At 33.6% G+C, this 20,795-nt stretch overlaps 1 protein-coding gene across 1 annotated transcript in view; it reads left to right on the forward strand.

Moving 5' to 3' along the window:
* The first annotated feature begins 979 nt into the window (after positions 1–979).
* The window catches only part of gprs (speckle type BTB/POZ protein), an 82,265-nt gene continuing 62,449 nt past the window's right edge, over positions 980–20,795 (forward strand). The window contains exon 1 of the mRNA XM_085944473.1: positions 980–1,465. The gene's annotated coding sequence lies outside the window, so the exon portion shown is untranslated. The remainder of the gene's footprint in view (positions 1,466–20,795) is intronic.

The raw sequence follows: 20,795 nt of genomic DNA on the forward strand, positions 1-20,795 counted from the left end.
TATCTCGAGTTTTAAGTGTTTTATACATAAGTACTCAAATAATTAATTATATTTTCAACTTTAATGTACCGTTTCATTTGTCATATAAGACGTCATTTGGTGCGCGAAGCCCGATTGGATGCAATCGGTACAATCGCCATAATACCGGGCACTATTGTTCCAACAACTAACTATAATAATAATATATCGATGGTTTAATGTCAATATCCCGTAAGTGACTTTTTACAAATTGTGCAGGAGGCTAAAAAACTATATATTAATTTAATATCCCGTATCTGATAGTTCACACATGTTGTAATTACATAGCATGCCATTAACCCGTAACGTAAAAAGTGGTAAAGCAAAGCATATATCGTCTAATATAATGATAACATCCAATAAAATATTATAAATAAAGTTAAACATCTAAATGTGTTATATTACTTACTGTTTTTCCTTTTAAATAATTCGAAAGTGACATGTTGAAGCTGAATTCAACACACGTCATGCAACACGCTTGACAGCTTAGAGGCAAGATACGGATTACTACATGTTTATTTCTGCAATGTTCAGATACAGGAAATTACTAAAATGCCTGTACCTATCATCATTGTTCAAATAACTAAAAATATGGGAATTTCGCAGTCGGTGGGCAGTATTTTTGTTGTGTTTAGTACCATCAAAAAGTCATGTTCGTCATATAGGTCAGATACGGGGCACTGACATTAGAATATCGATATAATATAATGTATTGTTAATGGAGCAGAATTACTACGTTTCAGAATCTATAACTTAATTCTACTTGTTAAATTGCGATAAAACTGTTTTTATTTGTACATATTATTTGTATATAAAACCGGTATAGTAGTCCCTAAACGTTGTGCATACATTTATGCGATGTGTCATCACGTCTACATCGAATACTGATAAGCGTCTAACCACAATATCCCATAATTCCGATATTCCTATACACTAGCTTGTTCCAGGAGTATGCGCATATACTTCCAAACCGTACAACGTCTGGTTCAGTACACAGTACAATGCTATTGACGTCCTGGCAGTAACTAGTTTTTGCGCACGCGCAGTATATTATCTCACTAAATTGCAGGCCCCACATCAAAATATCGCGACAACCGTGACCTAGGAAATCCGCTAAAACTTGCAAATACACTGTACAATTTTCGAGCTTTCCCTGCGCGAATTCCGACAGAATTTTCACAAATCTACAACACATTTCAAATGGTGTATAATTGGTAATTTTCCTGTATTTTCCGCGAGTGATTTTCCGTCGTATCGCTGTTGTTTATCTCTGGCCGAGTTTTGTTTTTCACTGGTGCAATATACGGGGGTGTACTGTTTTGAATAACCTTCGGGTGTATAAGGGCGGTTAATATTACGCCAAGGGTGCAGGTTTTGTGGCCGGTGGGCGCGGTAATCAGCCGCCTTTATCGTGGACTACCCATCAAAAGTTTCGAGCCAGCAACAGGTAAGAATGATTATATTGTGTAGATTTACTATAACATGCACTATTGTTTTAACCTTGTGAATATAATTAGATGAATGTGTGTGTTTCTTGCTAGACAACTAATTATTTTCAGAGTAATCATTGTTACATACATATGAATATTAATACAATATAGTTATAACTGTGTTATCCAAATATAAATTTCTCACTTCTTTTACTGTACATGAATTGAATCAAATATCATATTATATAGAATTTAGATTCCAGCATATTGTATTGTAACAAAACAATATATTAATAAAAATTATACATCACTGCTCAAGCTACATAATATATAAAAAGCTCTATGTTACTAAACCTTAAAATAAACAGTATGGTCACACAGAATAAGTGTCTTTATACAATAATTAAATAAAGCTGAGTTTTGAAAATAGCATACATAGTATTATAGTCGTGTATTAATCTGTGAATTCATATATTCATATACTGCACTCCAATTCAAATATATATTATAATGAGGACATACTAGCGTTCAAATTTACTATAATATTTTATAATTCAGGAATAATTACCTTGCTGAAAGTATCATCGTAACGTTGCCCATATAAAAGGTCATTAAGTAAAACGTTAAATTTTCTAAATCTATGACCACTATTTTATATTATAATTTTTTTTTTCGTGGATGATAATCCATACTTAGGGTGCATATGGAGGAAGACTTTTATTAAAATATGTAATATTACTTTATATCCACATGGGTAGTGCCTAGTGGAAATAATATTATTATGACAATGCAGTTTCTAAAGTATTTTTAAACAATTTGCATGTCAATTAAGCTAAGTAACTTCATTATTTAAAAATTAATTAGGATGGATAATAGATAAGATTTTATGACAAATGGAAAAATTGCTACTGACTTTTATACAACAAACACATTTATACAATTCAATTCAATATACATAGTTATTAAAATATTATGATACAATAAATTATTAAATATATTATCGACACTTAGCTTCTTAATGAAATTATAATATTGTGTATGGATACGGTTTAATAATGTATCTGCATGCCATTGTGAATTAAAATCTGTTTTAATAACCAAACCTCACGTTTTGTACAGATTGTAAATCTTTTAATAATCTTTTTTGCTGTCCGTTCAAATGAACAGGATAATATTGAGCTTAAATGTATTTCAAACGACCAACCATAATAAATATTGAGTCAGTCACGTTGAAGGGGAAAAGACTTGTTGCGTCCATTGGACAGTCACGTTAAATAACTAATTTATAATACAATGTTTCTGATTATTCGTATTTAACATTATTGGCATTGCTTCTTTGCATAAGTATAATTTGTTCTAAAAACCTACAGTTTTTTTCTTTAATTTATTTATTATCTTCACAAATTGCTTGTTTCGCAAACATACGTGTACCTATAATCAATGCATGCACGTAGGATACACGATTGCAACGCAAAAAAGGCACACTTGTTTTCATAACAAACATCAAAACATGAATAGGTAATACAAACTATAAATTATTAGTATTTTTACAACGTTTTTCTTAGCTCGTATTCTCATTTGTCCGGTGGTTCTTTGTCTGGTACAAATCTTGCAATCGATTTTAACTAACTTTCCGACTAGCTAGACATTTGAAACTTTTTGAATATATCAGAACACGATGCCAATGCATTTTTTAATACTTTTAGCCATCTTTGAGTAGAATTGAATTCATTTTCAGTTAATTCTGTTTTGTATGTAAAGTTATTTCGACACCATTATTGGTTGCTAGGGGTCCGGGGTCCTAGCAACTAAATTATTAATATATTATACGTGCGTTACTATGGAAATCAATATGACATGACAAAATGACATTTCAGTATTATTTCTATCAAGTCCAATTTTTTTTTGATCGTTTAAGCTAGTCAAGTCAAGTTTATATCATTCAACAGAAAATTTAAAAACGTTGTCTATATAAAAAAAGTTCTCTTTATCTTGTTATTATTATATATTTATTTTGTTTTTTATTTATTCAATGTTATTTTAAAAACCATCGTAAAAGAAATATCAAAAGATTAATTTAAAATATCGTAGATATAAAAGCGATAATTATCTGTCTTTATACATATTATGTAGCCTTTTTTTGTTTTGATTCAGTACAAAATTATATTGATAAAACATCAGTTGTTGCATTGTACTGGAACTGTATACGTACCGAATCGTACAAGCCACTCCCATTTTTCGCCCTTAGACTGCGACGCCTGACGGAGCATAGACGACGATGTGGGCAGAATTTTTTGAATAAATTTAATTGCAATTGTAATAATAACATTATAAAAATAAAAGTTAATATGTTGAGCACGAGATAATTTGAAATATATTATTAAGCCGCGTATCCACTATGTTCGCTGACCTGTAGCCAATAAAAAGTAGACGTGCTTTGCGAACACAGTCGCTCCGCAGGTGCTCTGCAATATTTATATGAACGTTAAGCGAACATGTCGTCTAAATTAGTAGCAAGTTCTGTCTTCATATTCATTAATTTATTCGGTACAAGATTATAAATAGCTTCCTCATTTTTGGCGAATCGATTTCTACAAAAACAGGGGTGAGGATGTTCTATTCTATATTGGACCTAGATTCTCACGAATTAAGTGGGTATTACATACAATTTATATGATTGTCATCAATCCAAAGAAAAGATACTAAATTCCGAAACGCTATATCGGTTCAAGATAAGCTGGCTTTACCTTTAAAATTTTGAAGCAAGCAATCAGTAAATTTGTTCCTAAAGCTTGTAAAGCATTGAAAGACAATATACATGTGTGTACGAATATCATGGCCCCCACAAAGGGGGGGCTGACAGGGCTCTAGCCTGGGGGCCCGGGCTCAGGAGGGGAGGCTCCGAGGTCAGTCGACCAGATAAGTGAAATAAACATGCAGCACAAATTGGCTTTAATAATAAAAAAGTCGCCTGCGGCGCTATTTTCCTTCAACAATATTATTACTTAAAATTATATGGTTATACGATATTTTTTGTAATTGTGTATCGACAACTCCTTAATTTAAATGGATGTATCAACAAAATACATTAATTTTACCGCGTACACCATATGTAAAACGCTACTGTAGAGCATCACACTGCCGTTATCTTTAAATATAGGTAGAGGGACCCGCCAAAGATCCTAGCATGAAGGCCCGGTTCAGGATGCGGAGGCCATGATGAGCTTCTTGAGGATTTCACAACGTTGGGTTATTTCGATATAGGTCGATGTGAGCTAAACATTTATCTTCCGACGACGGCATTACGAATTGTTACAGTCTGTTACACGAATCCACGAACGCACTCTGCTCGTCTTTGTGTTCGCGAAAAAACCGACAGCGTTCGGAACGCATTCTGTGATTCGCGAACTGTACACGCTCGAAGCACGTGAACGTATGAGTGCTACTGCTTCGAAAACATAGTGGATACGCGACTTTACATAAAATTCAGGATTAAGGAAACTATGGAGTTAATTTGATCGCCGCGGAGGTATTTTAATGATTTTGTGATAATAATTGCGTGACCTTAATTCACATTTGAACATTGTAATAAAATGCTTAAAAATACTTAGCGTAGGAGTTCATTCTAAGTATGAAAAGAAAATATTATGTTATTCTCTCAATGTTTTTCATCAGACTCCTCCCCAACAAGAAAATTCTTCTTTCATAGTAAATTAGTGAAATTATTCACATAGGAAAATAAATATTATATATTATAATATGCCTATATAATATTTAATTTATATACGTAACTTATCTCAATCAAAGGTATGGTTAATTATTTTGAAATTTATGAATTAACCGTTCAGAATCAAAAGAGGGTAGGCACTTTCAGAAGATACCTGAAAACAAAATAATTTTATAAGAGACCGTTTGAATAATCAAGGGTTTCCGATTGAAATTTCGGGTCTGAAAAAAATTCACATGATGATTTTCAATGTGTATTTGAATCCTGAGCATTGTTTAAATGAGTGGCTAACATTCATTTCTCGTAAAAAAAAAACGATGGTGGAATGATAGTTTTTCTATAGAGTTGTTTTACGAATATATTCAAAGTATATGATCAAATCTAGGCCTAAATACGCTTAAAAACAATCTAGGTACCTGCCCATCATTAATTCGCTGAAAAAATACTTTTACAAGCAAAGCCATCCAATCAGTAGTCATTATTCGTCCCAGAAAAATCAGCACGAGGTCTTCCTGTTTCCATTCATAGCGGTTTCCATGACAACGTTGGTCGACCCTATTGGGGAGAGCTTTTATGTCGTGAAATTCTGTTTGCATGAAACTGACGAGCTTAAAGCTGTGCTGTAAACATGTTTGTCCTTCTAGCAAAGCCTTTGCAGGGAACCCAATTTTCGCTGTGGTGGTATTTCCGTTTTTAGCAGGGCTGTGCATAGCATTTATACTTTGGAAAGACTTTTGGTTTCAATTTAACCAGTAGATAGTACTAAATGGAGTATCAGAATTATGTATCTATTATATTTTTTTTTTTGTATCGAGTGAGATTCGAAGACGTGTCTTTCTCTTACCAGGTAAGGGTTTTAGCGACTAATCTATCAACCCAACTATCGACCGGCAAATATTTTCTTATAACTATGATAGAAAAGGTATCTTAAAATTTAATACCCAATCTAAACATGATTTAAATAATTACAAGATAAAAACCTCACCTAAGAAGGGGGAGGTTCGGGTTCTCGTTCACTTCATTATCAACATCTTGGTTTAAACAATTACAAGATAAAAATAACTTTTTATATACAACGTTTTTAAATTTTTTGTTGAACTAACTTAAACGATCAAAAAAATTTGTACTTAATAGAAATAATACTGAAATATCATATTGATTTCCGTTGTAACGCACTTATATATTAATATTAATAATTCAGTTGCTAGGACCCACTTAGCAACCAATAATAGTGAATTGGATTACGGATTTTTTCCGAAATAACTTTTCATACAAAACAGAATTAACTGAAAATGAAATCAATTCTACTTAAAGATGGCTAAAAGTATTTAAAAAAAATGCATTGGCATCGTGTTCTGATATATTATATAATTTTAAAATGTCTAGCTAGTCGGGAAGTTAGTTAAAAATCGATTGCAAGATTTGTACCGGACAAATAAGAATACGCGCTAAGAAAAACGTTATAATAATAAAATGGATGTTACTTTATTAAAGAAAATAATTCATTTTGTAAGAATTGAAAAACATACATAATATATTATAACGTCAGATAACCGTAGTTATTTTAGTTGATTTGTATAGATATATCATAATAATAAGGATCGATGGCAAAAAAGGATAAAGCACTCACACGTAAAGTGTAGATTGTTTTCTATGAATTATTGAGTATTTTTTGTCGAATTACATACTTACTAAATTTACTTTAGAAGTCCATTTTTAAATAATCAGTGATTAATTTTTTTTAATCAGGATAATATTAATAGTAGCAGTCTGTATTGAAATCATGTAACTTAAAAAACACTTATAAATCCTTATTAAATCTTGGACCGAGTGTGATTCCGATATATGCAGAACCCAATAAACTTCTTACATGTATATACGTATAATATACGATATTTTTCATTATAATACATAAATTATTAGAGAGAAACTTTATCTTAAGTCAAGATTTTGCTTTCCTGTAATGTTAATAAATAATATTATATGCAGTTTTATGGTTTTAAACGTTTGTGGGCTCCGTTATGAATAAACACGTATCATAAATTGACTCGGAAAGATGGTCGTGGTGCTAAACCAATATGTTAAACAACCTAACTCTTTTTCGACAAAATCGGACATCTGACATACTGGTTTTTAGCTTATATTATTGTATTTATTTCTAACCAGATTCTTTTATAATTTTTAAACATATGCGGCCCTCGTTGTACTAACTTTTCAATACGTATTTAAGACTGATTGTAAAGATAATAATAAAACATTTAAACACAATACTAAAACGATAATTATTTCAAACCAAAAAAGGTATTAAAATCTGTAATGATTTAATCGTATTATATAATGTGTACCAACGTTTGGCAAAGCGGCATTGTACACCCTTGTGAATGACCCATTTCCCCACAAATCCATTGAAGCTCTTGCAACGATTTTGCCATGAATTGGCCCTGCAGCCTTTATTCATGTTTCTCTGTTTCATTCACTCTTATTTGGTTCAAATACTCTGATTCAGGCTACAAGAATTTCATACATAAAACAACAATATAAAAAGCATATTCATTTACCGGTATAAGTCGGCATCTACCTGTGAGGCGCACCTGTCTGAGCACCTGGAAAATATTGATTTTTCTATAAATATAACTGCATCAATTTGAATTTTTGATTACGAGGTATAATAATGGATACGAAGAATAATAATTCTGCGCAAAATATTACTTTGCATAATATTTATTTTGTCGAAAAACATAAATATTTAAATTAGGATTTCCTCCACATCACCACTATATTGTTGTGTCCTTTTAGACGACCATCATTGTAGCGTCCAATATGTATATTATGTTGCATCCTTACGTCTTTAAGAACTTTACTTTATTATGCCCTATCAAGTCGCACCCGCTGGCCGCTTCAGCATATAAATTCATCGGTAATTTTGTTAAAATCTTCTTCCACCCTGTCACGACCCAGCATTGGGGCATAAGGCAAGCACCGCCAACTGTTGCGCCTTCTGCCATGTCACACCTGCAGTACGTAGATCGCTTTTGTAGCACCGTTGCAGCGTGAGGGAGGCCCGGCTACGGCGAGGGAACCCTTGAGGCTGTGCCACAAGGGTACGAAGTGTCGCAATCTTTGGCGGTATCCGGAACACATGTCCTAGCCACGTAAAGCGTCTCTTCATGATAACCTCAATCACCGAAAGCTGCTGTATCTGCTCACGAACTCGGGTGTTTGTAACGCGGTCGTACCAATGTAGCCCTAAGATTCAGCAGAAACATCGATTCTCAAAGCTCAGTAGCCGAGACTCTCTAAACTTAGTAAGATGCTATGTCTCACAACCATACAGGAGCACAGGTAGCACGCACGCATTAAACAAACGACATTTGGTCCTCACAGAATACAGCCTTGACCTCCATGCGACTCCAAGTTGGTTGAATCCGGGGTCGGGGTTTCTTTCTGCGGGGTTTAAATGGTCGCGCAATAATTGAATTCAGTATAAGTTCTTAATAATTGCTTTTTATATTCTTTAGCAGTATTTACTGTTGAATTGTATGTCCTTTTTAGCTTAAAATAATTTTTTTATCAAATACTACTAACTACTACTGCACCCTAGTTTGCTCCAATAGAGCATAGTGCGCGCACAAGGTTGCGCCACTTGTGTCTTGTGTCTCTGTGTCTCTGTGATGCAATGACATTAATATGGACGAAGCATCTGGAAAAAAAATGACACTCACTTTTTTGTCGGGTCTGCCGAATGGCATTATTTGTTCTAACGCCATTACAATAAAGGTGATATTGCTATAAATTCTCGATGCTTCTTGTTGGGTCTGCCGAATGGCATAATCTGTTCTAACGCCATTACAATAAAGGTGATATTGTTATAAATTCTCGATGCTTCTTGTCGGGTCTGCCGAATGGTTCGGTTCGAACGGGTTCGCTCAAACGAACATTGATACTAGAATCACTGTTCTAACGCCATTACAATAAAGGTGATATTGCTATAAATTCCTGATGCGTGATATCGCATAATTGATATTGCGTGACGTCTACCTATGCACGTGCGAATGTTACGTTTGAATTTACTACCGATACAGGATGAGGGATTGTCGGAAATGGCGACGTGAAGCGCATCTATCATCGAAGAGTGTACCCCAACAGTACGTATTATCACGACCATAACAAAAAAATGCCAACTACACCGCGCAGAGGCTCATTTTGAGGTTAAACCGATGTTCATGACCTGTAAAATAGTATTATAATATTAAAATTACAACATCGCGTCTCGCTTACTCTTGAAGGAATGAGATTGGCGAGACAGTCAGCACTTTTACGTGTAAACAGTTGTTATCACGATAGTTTAAAATACACACTATTGGTGCAAGTAAATCCATGCACGTATACAGGCGTTATAACTCACGAACTCGAGTATTTATAAAACGGTCGTACCAGTGTACTACTGAGATTTCAATATCTACATTATAAGAACCTAATAATCCGAGACTGTAGGAACAATCTTTTGTCAAATAATTTGTAATAATTTATTATGTTGTTTCAGATTTATAATTAAGTTCAAAACAAAATATTTTAAAAGAACTATTGAGCTAAGCTTTTTGAAATACTGTAAATTTAAACGGAGTCTGGCATTTTATTAAAGCTTTTCAAATATTTGCGCAACGGGGTGGACTGAGCGACAAAAGTGTAAATTAAATTTACCTTCTTTTTTTTAATTACAATTTTATTTTCGTCCTACACTTTAATCCCTTTAAAATATTAAAATATTTTCAAGTTAAATCATTAACGTAAAGAAGAGAATTCAGAAGAAAATCTGGCGCAAAAGTTTAATTAAATAACTATAGGTACTATTAAATGACAAAATATACGCCAAAGTTATGGACTATAACGATAAGAAAAAAATAAAATATTTTTATGTGTTAAACATTGTAAAATGACGACTATTAAATTACGTCTTCTTGTGACGTTTTATTTTATTGTGCTTAGGTATAGCATAATATTGTTATTTCTCCCTGTTTTAGCTCTGTTCATCAAATTATACTACAAAAAATAATGATTGTAAATTTTATACAAAACTTGTTTTACGTTTTTGTAACGGCATTTGTCCGCCAGTTTTTTCCTAGTTACTTCTTAGGGCTATTCTCATATAATACTTAACATCCAAAAAGAACTACTTGTGATAAATATATCACATTTATTACTTTATATATTCAGCTAGTTAATTATTACTAAAAGTTAACGGTCTGAACTGTCAAAAAGTGCTATTTTTTAAACAGCCCCTCTCTTGGGTGTGTTAACTTTTAGAGGGAGATAGAATATGTCAATTTTACATATTATTTGAGAATTAGGATGAGAGATCCGAGTGTTTTGAAATCTAATTATGTCACGACCGCCGTCTTAATTTATAGTTCCGCGCGAGCTGTCAAATATCGAGTGGTTAGTAGCAGCTAGTAGATATTTGTTTTAGTGCTATTCAATTAAACTTGTGACACTCGCAATGTCATGACTAATTTGTGGGTTATATTGATATGTTTCATGTTTCAATACAAAAATTTTGGGTTGGGGCGTATCCGCCAGCACGAACAATCCGAATTTGACCGACATGTCTCCTTACTTAAGTTTTCGCAGTATTATGAATTTACCAATTATTGTGAACAGCTGTCTTGTGTATGGAATGCCTTTCGTGTTAATTTGGATCAATGAAAATAACGAACTCTGCTAAACCGTTTAGAAAAAACGTTCAACCCGTATTTTGATTTTTAGAGTATCAAGATTTATAATACAATATTATTGCATTAGAACCTGTTTACCAAATTTAAAGTTCTTTGATTCATGGAAAATATACCAAAATGCTATTGAAACTTTAAAGATGGTTTATTTATAAAATAGAAATACTTCCGGTTTTAGTATTTATTCAGAGTTCACAGAGATTAATCAACAATAACAGAGAATACTTCAAACTTTAAACAGTTTACGAAGATACATTAACAAGATAAGATGACTCGCTCGACCAAATAACCTGATCAACTTGCCAAAAAATTAGTTCATTTTAGGTAGGTATCACATTTGACAATAATATAACCACACTTAATACTAGAAACGATTCTTGATATTGTAAGGTGCTTAGTTTCAAAATAGAGGATATGTATGATCAAAAGGGGTCAGAAATAATCAGACTAAGCTGACTGGCTGTACGACTGTGAGATAAAATAACGGAGTTAAATCTGTCTACATAACGTCCAGTCAAAGGGTAGCGCCATCTGTGGGCCTCTTTTCGAAGTCATTCCGCTACAAAATGGATGTTATAATATTGTACAGGTGTATATGAAATTAAGTTATTATAAAGCTAGTTTGATAACTGTTTATTGTTAAAATCAAGGTTGTCTGCAGAGTGGGGGTTTTATTAACATTAGTTATTAGTTATTTATCTAACCCATCAGATCCTTATCAAACATACAATTAAAATATAACGAACTGGCACAAATGGTTTCAGAGACAGGCGTCCTACAAACCACGCCACAGTAAGGTATGTATACCGTATTAAAATAGAAACCACGCATAACCAACTAAATTTCACAGTATGTGATACGATATTGTATTAGCGGCATGTCACAATATACCAAGTTCTCCCCTGTATTTTCCAACTTGAATGCAGCAAAACTTTTGTTTGTTTCATTGCAAATAGTTTTGCTCGCCAGTGGCTTTGCGGAACCGAGACAATGGATGACTATAACAAAAAACCGGATATCTTGCTAAAGTTTCCTTTTGCTTTCTAAAACTTCTGTTTTCATGATAAGTCATCTTTAAACACAATTGTTCTGAACATCTTTTTGCAAGTTTTAAGTATGTCCGTGGGAAATAATCAATTTGGTTTATAAAATATTGATCATTCAGTCAAAATATTCAAAATTAAATGGGTTATAATTAAATTAATTAGAGCCATATAATTATTATGAACTAAACCTTATATCGCCTGTATATGTGCATGGAATTTCCGGCAGCTATAGTGTGTAAATTCAACATTCGCGATACGCCTGGTGCTGACTGTTTCGGAAATCTCATTCTTCAAGCGTTTGCGTGGCGCGTTGTTGTTATTTTATGGTGCTATTTGACTGGTATCAGCGGGCCTATTCTAAAGCCTTGATGATATTGAGCTACTTTACAAGCTGCTTGTTGGCGAATTTAAAAGCGGGCAAGTCAGCTAGTGCGATTGTGATGATGACACACAAAACTTTCCACTCACTCAGAAGCCACAAGCTTGCGACTGTTTTGACAGGACGTAGTTAATTTTTTTACCGGGAGGTCGCCACTATTGCTCGACTGCGCAGACGCATATCGGCCCACACGCTAGCGTGTAGCGTGTAAAGTTGACCGGCTTTCAACTTTTCTTGTAGATTGTTTATAATCTGCTTGTTAGCTTGTTCAATGATGACACTGGGCGAGTTTACAAGCAGCTCGTAATGTAGCTCAATGTCATTGACCCATAATATATCACTTAACACTAAAAAAGAGCTAATTGTGATAAATATATCATATTTATCACTTTACGTATTCTGGCGGTTAATTATAGGTGATTTCTTTTAACAGCCTCTGTCTTGGCCGTGCTAACTTTAAGAACGAGACAGTTTCACAAATTGAGAATTGAGACGAAAGATTTGACTGTTGTACTGCAATCGCAATATCATGACTAATAAAATTGTAGGTTATGTTGAGATCTCTGACGTGTCAATACAAAATTATTGTGTTCGGCTCATTGCCGATTAGATGGCGCTGGTTCGGCTTTATCCGCTTGTGTTCGGTCTTATTCGCTTGGGTTAGGCAGCACGAACATTTATACGAATTTGATCAACATGTCTACCAATCTAAATTTTTGCCGTATTGTGAATTAGAGATAGCCGCCGCCGTTTAGTCAGTTTAGTTTATTGAATACCTTCCGTGCTAATTTGAAACAATTAAAATAACTGAAACGTGCTAAAGTGATAATCGTTAAAAATGGACCTACTGGTTATAAAAATTGGTTAACTTCAAAATACGAGTACCCTACGCGGCGTAGTACGTATTGTATGTACGCAGACGCAGATATCGCACAAGTTCCAACTGTTGCGTGAAAATTCAGAAGCTGTTGAAATTTTTTGATTCATGCATGCATTCTTGCAACTTGCACGATACTACGTTTTTACGAGTGCATTATCTTATTATGGCCGCAATAATACGTAATGTCAGCAGTAAATTCATCTACGTGTAAATGGGGTATAATGTTCGGGTAGTATAAAGTTTAGTATCACATTAGCAGGTTATGGTAGACATTTTTGTATTGTGGAGTAAGGTTGCCTCCACTAGGGTAAAGTAACCAGTATTGCCAACTTTACTGCCATTGACAAAAACATGCCATACAAGATATTTGGTAAGAAAAAACGCTAGATTTTGTGAAAATAAAATTACTTATTCTACCAAGAACGAAGTCAATACTTTCCTTTCGCGTGTCGAAAAAAGGGGAAAAATCAAAAAAAAAATCTATATGTGTAAAATGTACACATTTTAACAGAAATATATTTCAAAATTGACAACAAATACCTTTATTGTGTCAACGGCGTTCAAGTTTTGTTTCATTTTTGATTTCAGATTTTTCTCTTGTAAGATAGACATAGAGAATTACCACTTAGATCAGGGGTAGTCAACCATTTATACCTACCGCCCACTTTTGTATCTCTGTTAGTAGTAAAATTTTCTAACCGCCCACCGGTTCCACAGTAATGGTGATTTATAAAGTAAGGAAGTAACTTTACTTTAAAAAATTATAAAGCATAGTTACAGCAAGTTAAAGCATATCAACTAAAGATTCCACAAGATATGAGGTAAAGAAAGGTATCAATAAACTGTATATCATTTTCCATATATTTGGATATAAGATAGGCATTTTTTATAAACTTTATGAACTAAACTTATGCGAGGGCGATACAAATGACATGTAAATTATCACGGGGAATTTTATGAAAACATAATGAAAATGTTTTTAAAACCCCTACCGCCCACCATGAAAGCTGGAACGCCCACTAGTGGGCGTTTGGGACCAGGTTGACTACCCCTGACTTAGATGAATAATTGTAAATCATTATTTTATGTACTATATCTACAAAAACGTTAAATAATGCCCGAAACCGACGGCATAGAACAGTGGAATCCCCGTTAATAGTCAAACTGATGCCACACATCTAAGCGCACATTCAATTATATGATACAATATAAATCCATGAATGGTCTTATTGCGCTTTAAAATAAACAAACTAAATATCTAGCATATTTTCAGTGTATTTAAAGCTGTTGGAGGCATAAAAACGCCAGTAAAAACGCCACAAGCCAGATGCGCTTTTTGCAAGCTAGATGGCAAAATTGGCAATGCTGAAAGTAACCTCAGTTTACGGTATCGTATTATAATCTTATTAATCTATTTGCACGTGCAATTAATATTCTAGCGGTGATTTTACGGGCATATTTTATAACCACACATGAACTGTACAGCTGCTAAAAATAAATAAAGCTAAGTAATTAATTATTTTATATTCATTGAAAAATAACATTTTTTGTGGGTTGTCCCTAAAGTAATCTTTCTATTTACTTTCCGTTGTAATGGAATCACAGTAAGTAACAAATTGACTAAAGATATTTCCTGTAAACATTTTTCCACGAGAGATTCCTATTCCCTGTGCATACAACCACTTTTCTTTCTAAGGGAAGTAAAATAATAATAATAAAAAGGCTGTTGTTCATAGGAAAGTAATTAGATTTCCGTTGTGGTTTGACGTGCTGTGCTTTTACTCTAGAAAGCCATGTAATCCAGTGGCTTACAGAAGAACTTCAAAAATTGTATGCCAAGTGACATTCAAACCCACATCTATCGCATTATAGACCATGCTTTACCAATGAGTCTACTATCTACCCTTCCAAAAAAGACAATTGCCATTTTTTATGGTATTTCAAAATACCTAATATGGGTAATTGCAGAATTTAAACCATAAATGGAAGGAGCTTTATAAGTTATTTCTGACCCAAAAATCTATTTTACTAGCATGTTCAGACTTCGCGCACCGGATCGCAGTTTTGGTTCGTTAAATCCACGAGATTATCGCTCCGTCTCGTGGACGAAATAATTTGATCGTCTGAACTACGACTAGCTTGGCTATTTAACACACAATCAAATACACTTATTTTTTTATAAAATATACATAAAATTAGATAAATATTTTCGCAAACTTATCGAACGTACCGGTTCGTGAAATTTTCCATTTCGAGCACTGCTGATGTCTTATAATGTTGATACAGTTTTATTATAACTATGCCAAAAATATATACCAAACCAAGGAATTTGGGCAATATCTAAATATAAGGAGCATGGCTCCTACACGGGGGGGGGGCTGACGAGGCTCTAGCCTGGAGGGCCTTACGTAGCGAGTCGACCAGATAAGTGAGATAAACACACAAATTTGCTCTAACAGTAAAAATATCGCCTGCGGCGCCACCTTCCTTCAATGATGATAATTTTTAAAGTATATGTGTCGCTATATTTCAAAATCAGCCAAGTCCACCTATAGGTATTTTTGACTTTTTTGTGAATTTCTGAAGAACTACTACTTTCTAACATTTCTGCATTATCAAAATGTGGAATTTATTAATTTTAAATATTCTATACCCGAAATAATATAAACTTTCGCCCTTGTGACTGTGTATTTGAGAAAACAAAAAGGTGTTTTTCTTCTATTCATATATTATGGACTTGGCTGATTTTGAAACCTAGCGACTCATATGGTTATGCGATGCAACTTTTAATTGTGTGTCGACACTCGACAACTCCATAATTCAAGTGGATTTAAGTACCTACTAAAAATGCACTAAATACCCATAATTTTACCGTGAACACTATTTGGAAAGCGCTATTATAAGGCGTCCTGACAAAGATCCTAACCTGGGGGCCCGCTTCATTATGTGGAGGCCATGAGAAGGAGCTTTATACGTTATTTTCGTTGTGACTTTCGAAATTATTTTACGATCGCGTGAAGCATGATTAAGTTGGTAACCTCTATAAATATTAAGATCGCTCAGTTGCCGTTCTGATGTTTTACATACTCAATGGCGGCCATATTTTATATTAATTTTGATTACTAACTGTGCAGTTATAAACAGTTTTATAAAAATATTAGATGATTTTTTAACTAAATAATAATGCCGAAATTTAGTATTATTGGGTCCTTATCTACTCATTGTGACAGATTGTCTTTTTATGCGCCCTGAAAATTGCCAAACATATGTCATCGAAGCAGTGTGAAGTTTTCCACAAATTAACCTGTAATGTAAAGTCACCTATAACTAATTTAATCAGTGGACGAGTTGTCCTTTTTTTGTTTAAATTGTATTACATTTAGGCTCCCATCCCTATAGAAAGAGGTTTTCGATATCTTTGCGTAGTTATTATGAAAATAATAGTGGCGAGGTTGGAGGTAGGCTGTTAAGATACATCATAAATTGTGCACACTAAACTTTGTCAGTCATACGTCATTTTGTTTCATTGAAATAAGACTACAATTTACAGATGGTGTTGGTTGGTTTTTAAAATTCAATTAAACCCTGCGATAACCAAGCTATAATAGTTAATAGTCAAAAAATACTATATAAAAATACATAATTTTGAATAATTTATAGATAGAATAATATTTTATAGTTTAGGCAGGACTCAATGAATTTAAAAGGTGAACCAACAATATGTGTAATATGTATTCTTGATTCAACAAAAACAAATAAATATGAATGAAAAGTGTGCAAAATATTGTCGTATCGCCCAAAATATGCCAAAACTATTATAGTTTGGTTTAGGCAGGGTTTAATTGATTTTTAAAAACTAACCAATACCATCCGTAAATTTTAGTCTTGTTTCAATAAAAACAAATACGTATTAATGTGCACTATTTATGGCGGATCTTAACAGCATATCTCCACCCTTCGCTACTGTGAAATTTAATATAAATATAGATAATTCCTTGTCAATATAGTAATAATAAGGGGTGAAAATATTGAGAGTTTTTAACTATTTTTTTTTATTATTAGTAATCTTGCTTCACTAGGGCTCTATCTGTATTATCGCAAGATATATATGTCAGCAAGCTGCCGCTGTTCGATTTACGTTTTATCCAGTTTAGAGTACTTAAAAATAAAGTATCTCGAGTTGTATGCAAAATGCTATCTGAATTTTAAAAATGTTATGCCGTCATATGTGAGGACATACGTACATCCCTGTTCCTCAAAGATCTAAGGTCTATTGTGTTAAAGTGTGTACGTGGCTTTGTGTGACGCTTATTCGCATGTATCCTTTACTGTAAACCAGGGATGTCGGTCTGGCCGCAAGGCTAATAAAATATGTTTTTGTCGACATTAATGTAAACTGCTGGAATGGCCAAGTAAATGAGCTTACAGCTTACAGGGTGTAACATTCACTCTGCCCTGAAAGAAACAGACGACCGAGAAGGGTGGAAAGTCTTAGTCACTCAGAAGATAAAAGTAATTTAAAGGTTAAAAGATCATCAGCTGGTGGAACCACCAAGAAGAGATAAAAGAGTAATTATAATGTATGGTTACATTCGTTTATTTAGATAGTTGCATCATGTTTCATTTAATTAAGTTTGTGGCTGTCCTTGACATACGAATCGCTTTCAAATTAATGTTATTTATTTAATTATTGTTTAGTATGTGCAACTTCTTTGTATACATTTTTCACACAATCGAATTATTACTTGGTAAACACTTTGTTTACCTCAGCGATATTTATTAAAGTTTATTATATTAAAAATATATTTTTGCCTGATATACTTGTGTAAGCATTTGTTTTAACTAGTGCAGGATCCCATAGACTTCTCGTATACATAATATGCGGAACGTATTCTGACAATTGGAATAGGTTTTAGGGGTCACCAAGATATATAATGTCGATGTTGCCAGGCGATATTAGTGGTCAATTTTTTTTATTGAGGTTTTAATTTTATTTCTTATAACCCACCAAAAATTGTTCTGAATTCTTCAATAAAACCAAGACCGAATCGGGGATTGATTTAAAATGCAATAATTGTACCATGCCATCGGCATGGTCGTAGAACGGTTCGTCCCATTTGAAAAAATAAAAATAGCGGGTAGTGCAATGTGTTCAAAATTATCGATTCTTAGGATCCTCCTTGGCTTAAATTATTTTATTTAGTAGCATTTTTGTATAAAATCACCCAGATTGGTTTCTTTACTATATCTATGCATATGACATTAGTTTTAGTATTATGGTTAATTCAGAAACAGTATAGGTTGTATTATATTGGTAGGTGAATAAATGAAATAACGATAACCACTAACCACACTAAGTACACATTTATTAAAAAAAAGGGTACTGTTCGGTTATACCGGAGGCAGCGGAAAACGCATTTTGAAAATAGCCGATAAACTGGATTATTTGTTAGGTTAACTTAACCAAACCTAACCTAACCTAACCTAACCTAACCTTACCTAACCCAACCTAACCAAACCTAAACTAACCCAAACTAACAAATAATCCAGTTTATCGGCTATTTTCAAAATGCGTTTTCCGCTGCCTCCGGTACAACCGAACAGTACCAAAAAAAGAAACAACATGTCAAGTGTTCAAACTGCTTTAAGTAAAGTATCATGATCACAGTTTTTACAAACACTACTTACACATTTGCGCAATGATATAAATGTCAAAGCCGATTTCTTATAACTACAAAATAATGTACGGCAGTTAGAATTACATATGCATGGTTTAACTAAATAATTTGGTTGAGGTTCATTCGTCATTTGTCTTGGATACAAATTCATTTCTCGTAACTCATAGCCAAGTTGTAGGAAATCAATATGCTCAATAGTGGATGCGATGAGCTTTTTCTTAAATAAACTTGTGCTGAAGCTTAAATAGACCTGTGATACGCACTCGTAATACCCACTTCGTAAACTCACTCACATATTAGTACATCGGACAATAATACCTACCTCTCTGTTATACTGTACCATTGTATCCAAAAGTTATTATAATTGATAACGAATAATGACAATCTGTATTGTACATTTTAAATCAAATCTATCATTTTGTGCGATTCATTGTTAAGACGGTACTTCAGTGAAACGGCAAATAATTTTCAACTATAGGTGCGACGAAATTTCGGACTGACTGGCAATCGGAGAGCGAAAGTAGAGCTGTGAACACGTCAATTTATTTTGTGATGGCGACGGGGGAATTAATTCTTAAATCGTGTAAAGATGACTAACAAACGTTATTCATTTACTTGAAAAAGAAAATATGTCAATGAATATATTATTATTATTACAAATAGAACATTAAACATAACATTAAATGGACTGATGTTGAATTTTTATGAAAAATTATGTTTTGTTCTGCACGCGTCATTTGCACAATCCGCGCATCGCCTAGTCACGATCTTTTTAGACCATGCCTCAACAGAGGTCTATTTTTTTTGATGTGGTTAAATTTATTGAGAATTTAATTAAATTAACTTAATTTACTGTAATTTAATACATAGTATTATTATGAAACTGCCTACGATTTAGTTATATTATCCTGTATGAAATATGTGGACGTGACCAATAATTCACAATATGCATATATCTACTCATTAAGAAACTATTTATGACCTGATTTTGTACAAAATGTATTACTAATTGTAATTAACAGGAAAAACAATATAAATTCATCGCATAATGAGCAATCTACTTTAGTTTGAAATTTAAATCTATTGTTATAATCATATTTTAATGATTAATACTTACTCTCATGATGTATTTACTAACCACGACAACATTTGAGATTTTAATTAACTGCAAATAAATTTACACCCACGATGACCGAGTGGCTATGCGTTAAACTTATAATGTCGTGTGTCATGGGTACGAATCCAGGGTCTGGAAAAATTCACTTGTTGTTCTTCAATATGTATTTGGACTCAGAGTATAGACTAACATCCATTTATCGTAAAACAAAAATGTGTTAAGAAACCTCTTCGTGAGGCGGCCCAGATCCACATAGGATATCCAAAAAAAATACCCATTGTCACATATATTTACTCAGGGCATGTTAATATGCCCGGCGTAGCATAGTGTTGGATATCTCAACCAGTGAATTATCGTAGTGCAGCAGTCAAGGGTGGGCCGTGGCCTAACCCATCTATCGTCATCATGACAGTCTATTTTCCTTCGATCAGATATTGTGTTGCTTGTGCATCTTGAGCTACATCAACCAAGCACTTCAAGTTCATTCGTTGGACGTGACCGATCAGTATGTACTCCCTTGTGATTACACATACTTGCAAACATGGCTTATCAGTAAGAAAGCTTCCATAAACTTAGAGTGGCGCTTCGTATAAAAAGTTGCATGCTGAAATTAACGCGCAGGAACAAATAATAGATGCGATCTATAGAGTTTGTCAAGTAAGTCGATTTCGGAAGTAAGGACAACTACTGGATAAATTTAGTTACCCATGAGTGCCGCAGTAACGCAATGCAGAAAACCGAGCATAAAAGAATCAGTTTGGAAAGGCCTTCATCCATCATAATTCGCTCTT

The sequence above is a fragment of the Rhyacophila brunnea genome, unplaced genomic scaffold, assembly GCF_057557595.1.
Source record: "Rhyacophila brunnea isolate RB1 unplaced genomic scaffold, BYU_Rbru_1.0 scaffold_17, whole genome shotgun sequence".
NCBI lineage: Eukaryota > Metazoa > Arthropoda > Insecta > Trichoptera > Rhyacophilidae > Rhyacophila > Rhyacophila brunnea.